This window comes from Gossypium hirsutum, chromosome A02 (assembly GCF_007990345.1).
Source record: "Gossypium hirsutum isolate 1008001.06 chromosome A02, Gossypium_hirsutum_v2.1, whole genome shotgun sequence".
Classification (NCBI taxonomy): domain Eukaryota; kingdom Viridiplantae; phylum Streptophyta; class Magnoliopsida; order Malvales; family Malvaceae; genus Gossypium; species Gossypium hirsutum.
In genome coordinates this window covers 14,995,934-15,009,318 of record NC_053425.1, presented here as the reverse complement: position 1 = coordinate 15,009,318, position 13,385 = coordinate 14,995,934, and positions in this window count along the sequence as shown.

The following is a 13,385-nucleotide window of genomic DNA, read 5'->3' as shown; positions in this document are numbered from 1 at the left end:
TATAATGGTGATAAAATTGAAAAAATTAAAGGGAATTTAACTTGACGAGTTTAAGTCGATTGGGGAGTGTAGGTTTGTATTTTTTTTGTATATATACGTGTGTTGTATGGGCAAGTAAGGGCATTTGTTGTTTTTGGGTGCTTCAGTCGCATATTCTTGGGGGAAATTTCTTCCAACCTCTTGACTCGTTTGTTTTGTTTTTTTTCTTTTTTGCAAATACCTGAGTAATCTCAAACCCTTCATCTCCTCTTTTCTTTAAGCCAACTCTTGATCTTTTCTTCCCTATTTTAATCAAATCAACCTCTTCCCTCTTTAACTTAGTCGATTGCTTCTTTTTCATTTAAGAGCCGATTTATACACTTTGAGGGTTGATTTCTTGTTGGCAAGCGATCTCACGATCGGTAAGTGAATTAGATCTTCTTCGGCTTTTGTTAAATATTTATAAGTTCTTTTGTTTTTACACTCTTAAAAGCCGATTTTTCTTTATCCTTTCTAATACCATTACTTTTGTTAACCTATGGTTTCTTTCTCTTTCTCCCTCTCATTCAAGAGTGTGATCGTTGGTTAAGTATTAGTTAATGGAAAAAGGGGGTTTTAGCAGAGAGGTTGGGATAGAGGCTCTCAAGTTTAAGCGACGTAAGGTGTCAGCCGTTAGGGACTTTCCGCCTGGATGCAGAAGGGGGACTACGTTAGATTTCGAGTTACGTAGGTAGATCGTAGCCGATCAATCTAGTCAAGGCAAGTATAGGTTGTTCTTCGATAAGTAGTGGATTTATTTTGAATTAATGGGATGTGACTAATGGAGTATAATGTTGTATATAGGTTCAGGCGATTATGAATACTTAGTACTCCAGGTGATAAGGTGTGTACTTCTACCCTATGATAGCTTGATATAAAGCCGAAGGTGTGTACTTCTACCCTATGATAGCTTGATATAAAGCAGAAGGTGTGTACATACACTACACACACGTTAGATTGACAAATCCCGAAATGCCGAAAAGCCGAAAGTTTGGGTACGATAGTCTTGTGAGTGCACCAAAACTCGTAAGGGGGAAATCGATACAGAGGCCCCATAAGCGATCTCATGGATCTGGGCCGTACTTAGGCCATCTGGGCCGAAATGGGCTAAATGGGCCCGACGGGTCGTGGGCCCAACATAAGCGAATTTGTTGATTTGATAATAAGTGATGAACTAGGCATGTTGGTTACATGGCTTAGAATTGATTCAGGCCGGATGAGCCATATGAATGTGATTTGGGCCTAATAGGCCATATGAATGAGATTAGGCCTAGTGGGCCATATGCATGTATGTAGGCTTGTTTGGGCTTTGTAAGGGGTTTTGGGCCTAGTATCTGATAACTGCTTAAATACACATAAAACTTAATTAATTAATTGTGACTGTCGACAAGTCATAGGGTTAAAGTGTGGCAATGAGTATATGCATATCTAGGATTGGATCTAGGGAGAGCTTGGTACTTAAGTGGTCTTAATGACTCACCTCTTCGCTGGAATCCTACTTGACGCATAGTATTTGTTCACTTTAGCTAACGGGGACTTGTTAACGGGCTGAGATAGGTAATAAACCCATAGTAAAGAGAAATTACCGAAATGCCCCTAAGGGCGAAAAATGACTAAAATACCCCTACGTGTTGAATGTAAGATTTATGGATGTTACATGTATACTTGTTGCATTCACATGATATTCTGTTTAGGTTGCATATGGGTTGGGAATTATGGAACAGAGGAAGTATATGAGGATCGCATGGTTGCTTGACGACCGTGGATCCACCGATGGCTATTAAGCCCAATATTTGATTAGCAGCTTACTACAATGAAGGTAGTACCGTAACTGGGCTACCATTGATGTGTATCGGATGGGTAGGTCGATATTTATATCCCCACATGATGTGTACCAGGGGACGGAGTTGGTGTGTAGCGGTTGGACTTATTGGGGTGGGGTGTACAGCATTGCATGTATGATATTATTGTGATGTGGGCTTCAGCCCAACTGAGGCTAATATGGGCTAAGGCCCAAAGACCACCGTTATTGAATTGGGCTCGGGCCCAAAATGACTGATGATTACTTTATACTCATTGAGGGTTGTACACACTGAGTTTTCGAAACTCACCCCCTCCTTTTAAATTTTTCAGGTGATCCTCAGTAGGCGGTTCGACGGATGGAGGGACTCGGAGGTGGCCATCTAGCAAAAAGTTTAGACTTAGTCTTTTATGTAATTTTTAATATTTTGATTTTAAAATTTTTTTATTTGGGGTATAATAAGGCCTTTCCTCTAGTTATTATTTCTAATTAGGATTATTATTATTTTTATGTTTTATATTTGTTAGAAGTAGAACCTGGTTTTTCCTAAACCATAACTGTTTTTTTAAATACTACGTTTCCGCGACTTAATTTTTAAATGACAAGTTTTCATAGATCATCTGTTTTAAATAAAGCTTCCGCAATTGAAAAGAGATTTTACAAAGTAATTATTATCATACAAGAATGAATAGTTTTTTTTAAATACACCTCGCTTTGAAAGCAACAAATACAAGCTGGGATTTTACTCAAGGTTTTTATTTTAAAGAAGGGTTTTCAATAAAAACAAGGTTTTCAAAAAACACTTCAATGTGACACATCAGGTTCGGCCATAACATCTAGGCCGGGTTTGGGGTGTTACATAGATGGAACCAGTAAGGCTAAATACACAATAATTTTTCTCAACTTTAAGATATTGTTATTCTGCTCGAAAATAGTGAGAATTTATTTTGTAAGTATAAATTATATTTTTTGGAATAAAAATTCTACCGATTTATATTGAGAGAGATTTATGCTTTCCCGTTGAAAGTAAAGTAAATAATTTCTGGTTCTATATTTGATTCGTATTCGTTCATGCCCACACTCAGAGTAGTTTGTGGTAGATAATAGCGGAGAAGGTCGTTCGGTTGAAAGTCGGGAATGACGAAGATCCGTTTAGTTGAAGACTCATGTTCGATTTTGGGAAAAGTTTATTGTTATAAATATCACAAATTGATTTGGTTTTCAAATTTTTAATTTTTTACTGTGTAAGAAAATCGTTTTCGAATTAGATTTTTTTCCAACAATTTTGATTTGAGAGAGTCAGCAATAGTGTGATCGACATACGATACCTCCTATAAGTGTCTCTCATGTGTGGGAGCAAGACCCTCGTAAGCCTTCCCCATGTGTGGGAGTAGGACTCCTGTAAGCTTCCCCCATGTGTGGGAGCAAGACCCCTTGTAAGCTTTCCTCCATGTGCAGGAACAGGACATTTGTTACTTTCCACATAGTTTCGACGTGCATGAGCCAACAATAGTGTTAATGTCATAAGGTACTTGTAAGCCTCCCCCCATATGTGGGAGCAGGATTCCCATAAGCCTTCCTCCAAGTGTAGTAGTAGCGATTGGCCTCCAAATTGGGTTAATGCAAAAATTTTATAACTATGAGCATGTACACTCAACACTTATTTAATTTTTACTTGTTAAAAGCTGAAGCCAAAAGTTATATTCACTACAATTATTTATAACGACATATAGTCCTCCAGCCCATATTTCAATAGATAGTTTGCTCATTTTACATTTTACATTGCCAACGATCGCACATTTTTCATTTTATATCACCAAGGAATAATTCACACAGTTTACATTTTATATCGCTAGTAAACAATTAGCACACCTCTTTTATTTTACATTTCCAGTAGTTGCATCCATGATATATATACGTCTCTATTGGATAACTCCATATCGTTTAATCGACAACTATATGACTTGAGTATACATTATACATTCTTAGATTCTCAATCCAATAGACCTACCACCAGCGGAAGCAACTTGGAAATGGTCTTAAGGCAAGCTATTTTATAACCTACCTATCGATTGGGGGGATTATTGTTATACCCTTACCTCGATTGGGGCAAATGACAGCACAAGAACCAACTAAAGATATAACAGCCCTATACCTGGTTCGACCCAAGGAACTTGATATATGAATATTGGTTTGTCATTTTCATTATGGATCAGAGTTATTACTCTTAATCCAATCACTTAGAAACCTATAGGCTTAGCCGCTGCCAATAGTCTCCTCGAGGTAACTGTTCTTTCCAAAGTTTGTCTCTTTTATTACACAATTTACACCTTTGCTATTTCCTCTTCTTTTTCTTCTTCTTTTCATACTTTAGATCGCTCTTTATTCACTAATTCTTAAAATCATTTTGCTACCTTTTTATATTCTTTAAAGTACTTAAACTATTTTTCATGGTCAATTCTATTCTTATCTTCTATAATCTATTTTTAATTTTTTTTATATTCAATTTTTCCTCTTATTAATAATACCCATTACAGATTATTTCTTGGTTTTCTCAACAATTTTGAACAATCCTTTATTCCATATCTTTTAGAGTCATACTTAAAGCATCTTTTAGAAAATATCCAATATTCACCTCAATGATATTTTCTTTTTCTCATTTATCACAGGGCCGAATAGTTCTTTTCCTTAAACCTCCTATTTTATCTTGCTCTTTATATTCGTATACAAATACAAATTTTCAAGCTTCTTTACCTTTCTTAGTTGATCGTGATAGAATTGAACTTGTCATCACTCTTTTACTTAATTCTTTCATCTTATTCTCTTATTAATATTGATTTTTTACTTAACTAAGGTCTTTATTTCTTTTTATACTTCTTTCTTGAAAAAAATTCATTTTCTAATCTTCAAAATTGGAAAATATTACTATTGTATTCCACTACTCATATTTCTATTGTCTCTTCTATTTCCAAAAGACTAACATTATATTAATATACCAAATTTTTCATTCAAAAGCTCTGACTTTCTAAGTTCTCATTCTGTACATGTACAATTATATATATACTCATTTTCCTTCACATTCACTAGTCCCTAACTTTTACTTTGTCCTTACTTTTAACCACTTAAATCCATTTCTGCATTTTCTTCCATATCTGGTTTTGTATCTTCCCCTAGAAAATTCTCTATATTAAGTTATAAATTCTCTTCAAATTCATCTTCTACAATCCAATTTGGAAATTCCTTAGGATCTTCTTCCTCTTCCATCTTTTTAACGAGTATTGAATCTATAACTTCTCTTGGTAATTTCCTAACAACTAATTTTTCCATCCATAGCATGTCAAAGACATTTTGCTTCCCAGTCAACTTTTGTGAACCTACACTTTGTCTCAGTATTTTCCTTGCTCCATCAGAGATTATAAACTTCACGTAGTATATAACTATATTCCAATAAGTTCGTTGTACCAATGTCTTCTAAAGTTGGTCTAAAATCATTTGATGCTCTTTGTTCTATTAATGTCTCTCTAAGGGTCAAGTATTGCACTTTATTGTTTCTAATCAGTTCATGACCCTTCCATAACACCTCTTGCATCTTTCGATTTACAGTAATAAGGTGTTGAACAATGTTTTCTTTTGGTTTCATTCTATAATCTTGCACTTCTCTCATCATCCTATCAACTATCTCCTTCTGTGCTGAAGTTGTTATATCATCAGACAATATCAGATTTATTGTCATTTCTTCCAATATCTATGACAGAAAATAAGTTTTTATCAAATTTTAGTATTTATCTATTTCCCTCTTGAGTCATTACTAACTAATTCAAAATCATTTCCTTATCAGTAACAATTCAGATTTTCAAACTTATCAATACTTTTAATAATGATATCATATCTTATCACATCAATATATCCTAAATGTAACACCCCTATTCCTAGTTCAACCCAAGGAACCTGATATAGGAATATTACATTTGGTGCCAAAGTGATTTTGGCTAATCACTAATATATTTGAACATTAAAAAAAGTAAATTTTTATAACTTATGTTTTAGTCCCTACTACTTGAAACACACTCGATCTTCCTAAGTACATGCCATTCAATTCAAAATTTTGAAACATACTCTATTGGCACTTAGAGATGTGATGAGATGGATACTCACAACCTCAATTACAACTCTTCAAGATCATTGTACCTAATCTGCGCACGGAAAACAAAATCGTACATTGAGTAAAACTTAGTGGTATTTCTATAATCCAAATATTTAAAAACAATATAATATAATATGCACATTTTAATTATAAGCACAATTGAATATTAAAACCACCTTTATTCATACAATAACATTAGTTATTCAATTATTCAATTCATAAATACATCATTCATATTATACTCAATTCTTATCATTTGCTATATAATAGCTTTTCACAATATGATACACATATCATTTAAACAAGAATATTGTTCATTCCATATCGAATTCATGAATACACAATTCATGTGTCTCAATCTATATTTCAATTCTCTGTCTCATTTTCATTCCACATACAATATCATCCGATATCAATTATAGTGCCATTTCATTTAATTACCCCTGTTAACACGACTCGGACTCGGATGGATACACGGATCCAACCAAAACACACCAGTTTGGCACCTAGTGCCTCATCGGATAATTCGAAGTAATAATTTGACACCCAGTGTCTCATTGGTTAAACCGAAGTAAATTGGCACCCAGTGATTCATCGAATTAATCCAAAGTAGTAAATATACACCTAGTGTCTCATAGACTCAAAGTTGAAAAAATCCCTAAACTCTTCCAATCCTATGGCATGCCATCTATATCCGACTCAGTCTGATACAGTTAATGGGGTTTAATTTCACAATTCAAAAACAATCAATATCCAATGTCAATTTTTCATATAATCACGTATACATATAAATTCAATTCAATATCAAAATACCAAATACTCACCTCAATCACTTATTATAAACATTTAATCAAAATACAACAATTAATAACTAAGTTCGGATTATAGAAATGCAAACCATAAATTCCTAGCCATTCAATGTCGACTTTATCTTTCCTCTTTTTAGTCGAGGATTCCGGTACGACGTTAGCTACGAAATTAAAACAATTAAAATTCATCAATACAACACAATTTAATTTCATATTGAAAATTTCAATTTTTACTAAATATTTGCCTAAATTTCAATTTAGTCCCCAAACCAAGACTAATTTTATTTCTTCACAATTAATCTTATATTTTCATACAAATTCCACTTTAAACTAAACTTAACTCCCTATTTTCACTTAAATTCCTAAATTTTGAATTTTTCAAAATTTTCTCCCTATTACTCAAAATTTACAATTTATTCTACAATTTAATCCTTTTTCATTTCTGACTTAAAATTCTATCAATTTAATCCCTAATACTAAAATTATTCAACATATACAACACTTAAAAACTCAATAATTTCTAAAATTTCAACATGAGTCGGGTAGTATTTAATACAGGATTCCAAAGACATAAAAATTACAAGAAAAATGGACTAAATTGACTAACCAATTGAACTTTAAACAATTAAAGCCCCTAGTTGCGTCTGTTTCTTTCTCATTTTCTTTCCTTTTCCTTTCTATTTCGTTTGTTCTTTCTATTTCTTTTTCTTTCTTTATTCATTTACTTATTATAATATATAATATATATACTTAACATTTAGTAAATCTATTATAATATATATTTTAACTTTAAATTTTATATTAATTTTCACCTTATGCCACCTCATTTTAAGACAATGACATAATTGCTTCTTTAGTCCTTTTAATTTTTCTTTAATCTATAATTCAACTTTCACCCTTTATACAATTTAGTCCTTATATCTACTTACTCTTAATTCATGCAAATTCACCTAACCAAAACCTAATTAACCACACAAGTAGCTTGTCTGATTTACGGTAATGGAGTCTTGGAAATGCACTTTCCAACACCCGTGACTATCGGGTCATTACAAAGGAGACCTATAGGCAACCCTCACCTTGTACTGTTGGATGGTCACTCTGTGATTGACTACCCGCGTGCCTTGTACCCCTTACGAGTGGTTTGTTCATCCTTAGCCACTTGATCGAATCCTTTGTTAAGCCATTTGTTTCTAACGGGTGCACTCTTCTCAAAAGGACTGCCCGAGAACTATTACCCACCTATAAATACCCCCAAAGCTCAACATAGAAAAGGGACCTTGCTCTTTTTTCCTCCCAACAAATGCCAAGAAGCTAAACCCTTATCTCTCTCCTCTTTCCTCTCCGTTCACCTCAACACTCTTTGACTTTTTCTACTCTCGATCCCAACATGGGTGAATCAGCCTCCATCAACATCACTACACTCCTTCCTCTTCCTCCAGCCTCGTTAATATTGCATATAACAATTATATAAGATAAGTTTAATATTTATAGAAAGTAAATATATTATAAATCTCATTATCATATAAAAATTATATAAAATTTTCTTTTTATATAACAATATAATAAATTAATAAATTTATTATCCATAAATATATTTTGAATTAGTATTAATATTTAATAATTTAAATAATATTTTATTATTTAATTTAAGATTTATTATAAATATGATGTTAGTTATTATTGAATAAAATATAAATTTAATTTATGTTTTATTATTTAATATAAATAGTATAATTTTAATTATTTATTTTTAGATTATGACGCACCATAATGTGCATGAAATAATTTATGCAATAAATATTATCAATAGTTTATATAAAAATCATATGCTGGTCTAGTTGAAAAGTGTCGTTGGTTTAAACCTCATCACCTTCATAACGATATAACTTTTTTTTTTTTTAAATATCACCTTCATAATGATATAACTTATTTTCTTTTTAAAAAATGGTTCTTGATCATTTTTCAATTTGGTTAGAACTAAGTTAATTTTGATACCAACTCAATTAGGGACTTTATCATAGTATAGATATTCTAAGCTCGTTGTAAACTAATGTCTTTAATGACTATTTTTTGTTGTAATATTATTTTACCGTTGTGTTTAAATTCAAATATATCTCACTACTAATTTTAATCTCGGGTTAGAACGAGTTGATAGTTGATATCAACTCAACTAAAATCTTTATCATAATATAGATTATAATATAATTATTGCAAACTCATTGTAAACTAATATCTTTAATGACTATTTTTTATAATAATATTATGTTACCATTATGTTTAAATCCAAATATATCTCATTACTAATTTTTTATCTCTTCATCTCCTTTAAATCTTACAAAAATTAATATCACCACCCAACCAAATATTAAGATTCCATTTACGTCATGAAATTGCACTGCCTGAACAAGGTTGAGTGAGTACAGTATATATATATTCGAACAAGAAGATTGAAAATCGCTGTCAAAATTCATATCTAAAGAGAACCTATGACGAAAGCTGTGGAATCTATACATATATATATACATATATTCTTTTTGGAACAAAGCATTGACATATGGTGATACGTTGTGGCAGCCGATCTTGATTTGATGTTGGTGTCGACATATGATATGGTATTCTGTGCATGCCGTTAGGGTAGGGTGAATTCGAATAATATTTACATGTCTTTTTGATGCATCAGAATATATATCAAGCAGCAAGCTGGTGGGTAAATTATCACACAAGTACATATATTAAGAATTAAATTATATTTTACTTTTTTATTAAAGAATTAGGTAAATTAATTCCTATACATTTGATTAAATAGTAAATTAGTTCTTTATGTTAAAAATTGTATACGTTTCTACTGTTAAAAAGTTGTGTGCCTAGTGAAATAACCATATAGTTATACATAGCGTGCCACATATACCTTATTCTGATATATAATTATTAATTTTTAACAGTAAAAATGGATCAAATTTTTAACAGAAAGATTAATTTACTCTTTTCTCTAATGTATACTTTATTCATAATATGCCACATATACCTTATTCATAGTACTTTTACCCAAGCTGATGCTTATGACAATCACAATAATCGTCACAGTTTTTTCTTAATTGGAACTCTAAACCCTAGCTAGAATTATTTTCAACTCAACTTTTAGATTAAATCTATTCATGGATCAAGTAATTTATTTTGAACAAATTTAAATAAATATTTCTTTTTATGTATTGAATGGGTTTGATTTGTTTGAAATTCAACTTAAATAATAAAATGATTAAATTTAATTAAATATATATAAACAGTAATATATTTTTAATAATTATTAATTTTGAACGATTAAATGAGTTGTCAAGTCGGTCGAGTCGACCATAAAATATGCTTGAGCTGGAAATGCTGAGTTTTTTTTTTTTTGCAAGGTACAAGCATTTACATTGTTACGGGGAGGAATGAGTTTTTAAAGACCGGATCCAACCCTAAATTGTATGCCAATTAATTTGAGACCTATATAAATTTTGTGATTCACCTAGTAGCCTCATTTAGGGTAAACGTTGAACCAAATTGACTGTAAAAATTTTGAGCTAGTTTAATTAAAGAGTCTCATCTTTTTTTCTAACTTGATTTGAAATTTTTTGAATCGAATCGAGTCGAATGAAATTGTTCAAGTTAAATTAAATTAAAAATTTTAAACTTGTAAAATTAAAATACTGTTACATTTAACTAATTCCAAGTTAAAGAACATAAATTTAGAATATATATATATAAACTCTTTCAAAGAAAAATAAGAGAAAAAAAAGATGCTTTAGTATGTTAAACTTGAATTGGTAATTTACTGGGTTAGGTCCTCAAAATTAATATTTTGAAAAAAAAATAATTTTTTTTATATATACTTCATAGTTTTTATAATTTGTTTAAAATTTATATAATTTTGGAATCTTCATAAATATTTTGAATTTTTGAAAATTATTTAATTTTTTTTTGTAGTTTCTGTTTAGAAAGATCAATTTACTCATTTTCCAAATTTATAAGGATCAAAGGGAGATTTATACCAATATGTTATCGGGTTATTCAAAATTTAAATTTAGCTTGAATCGAATTCAAAAAATCAAATTACTTTTTCGAGTTAACTAAAAAAAATTAAATAATTTAATTCAATTAACTCAAAATTCAAAAAAGAAAAATTAATTTTTTCAAGTTGAATCAATTTTTTTTTTCATAAATATTGAGGTAATATATAAGAGTGGATTTTGAAAATCAAACTCAAAGTTTTAGGTGACAATTTCCAAAGGGTTCCTTGAAAGTTGATTGTCGTGAAGACATTGAACAATATGTTAAAAAGCAATAATAAGATTGACAAATTCAGTGGAAGTAAGTGATAAATTTTTATTTAGATAGGGTGTGTATATATGTGATGCGAATGTATTCTTATTACGTGTGAATATTAACTCTGGGTGAATGGAATAGTGTAAGAAAACTACAAATGTGTTGCCAACCCTCGAACAACTATAATTGACATATGTCTATGGAATCTCTAGGACATGGGATTCGACCAACCCAATTTGATTCTCGGGTATGGAATCCGAACGCCAAACCATGCATCCAACTTTGCATTTTCCGCCCATGTGGTTTTATGCTCCTTATTCAACATTATTATTATTATTATATAATTAAATAATATCCATATTAACTCATTTAGTAAAATAATAATCACAAAATAAATAGAGGAGTCTTAGTTTTAATAAATGAAAATTAATTTTATTTTTAAATTTTTTTTAAATAAAAGTAACTACTTTTTTCATGTATTTTTTTATCAATAATTGTGCAACATTTTTTATATTTTATCTATAATTATTATCTTTTTAAAAATATTAATTAATCATTTACCTTATTTATATTTTTCACCCATATAGTGATTTTTTTTGTCGAACCCATATAGTGGTTGTATGGCAGGACTAGTGGTCATATATATCTTTTAACTACGAAATTTTATTCTTCACTTAATTATATCAACAACATTGGATGCAGTAGTAAAACACATTATATTATCAAGAAAAAATTTAAATTTAAATATTAAAAATGATATTATTAAGATGTATAACCACAAATTTCTAAATAAATTAATCTTCATAAACCATAAAATTTAAGGGTTTCTTCGAAATTAAACCCACCTATAATGCAATGAAATCAATAAAATTTAGCCTTTCATTTTTTATTTCTAATCTCACCACAGCATGAGTTGGGAGGCTATTTGGTACTACTCCTTTAATGAAGAAAACTTACTCCTCGAAGTCCAATTTTCAACTGGAGCACAAGGCGTCCAGTGAAGCTGCCACCCATCCAGTGGTGTACTTATCTTTTTTACACTCTAAGTATAGTTATGTTTGAGTTGAGATAATATTCAGGTAAAGTTCTCTCAACAATATCAATTATAATATTTGAATTTACTTCAAATATTTGGAGAAAAAGTCTACTTCCACTTATTCCAACTAAATAATTTTTAATATTTTATTGTAATATAAATATAAATAGGAATTTTAATTTTAATAACTTTTAATTATTATTTAAATTTATACAATTTAAATTTTATTATTTAATATAGACATGATTTAATTATTTTTATCATTTTAATATTATCACTAAAAAAATGTCATTTCCTGACAAAAGCCTGTACTGGCGGCTTTAATCCATTGGTGTAAATAATGTATATTGATGGATTTAAGCCGTGAATATTTTTAACGGTATTTACCTATTGTTTAATAAGTTTGACTGTATAGATATTGCTTATTCAGACTGAAGATAAAATTGTGTCAGTAAAAATGAACTTTTACCGGTAAATTGTAATACGTTAGTATCAGTATGGATAGCATACAAGCGCCATTTGGTGGGAGGATTTTTTAATAAACACTCTTTTTTTTTTAAGAATGTATAGACGTTTAAAATCACTAAAAAAATTTAACCCAATTTGATTTTATTTTCCAAACTAAAAAATCCCATTTAGTAAAATCCCAAAAGTCGTGTAAAAAAAAACCTAAATTAACGCCTCGTCTTTAATTTCTTCTTTGCTAACTTTTAATCTAGCCATCTTCCGTAAGGGGTTTTTGGATGTAGTAGCTTTTGTCAAAACCTCATTTACTTCCCTTCTTATCCCTCTCACTATCCTCAAAGCTATTTATGGTGAATCCCAACTCCTTAAACTGGTGATGCACCTTAATACAAAAAAATTGGAAACATAAAAGAAGGAAGAAGAATTGAAGAAAAGAGAAACAATAGGGAAGAAAATTTGTGTGCAACTACAATTGATAACCTCTCTGCCCTTTTACAACAGAATATAAAGAAGTAAAAGGAATTTTGTTTCAAAAGTTAGTTAACTAACAGTACTACTGCTGGCCCCAAAACACCTCGTTTTCATTAAGTACTGCGCACTGTTTCATTAACCTGGCTATACTAAAACGCACGGTTCCACCTATTTGTTTTAGTTTTCTTATTTCAGTTTTGACCCATAACAATTACCTCATGCAAATGATCTTTGTCCTCATGGATCAATATGAGGGAAGATATCTCTTAGTTGTTGCAAGGATTCCCTGGTGGCATCATTTGGAAACGAGTTGTCTCACTCCACCAACACCTCCGTGAT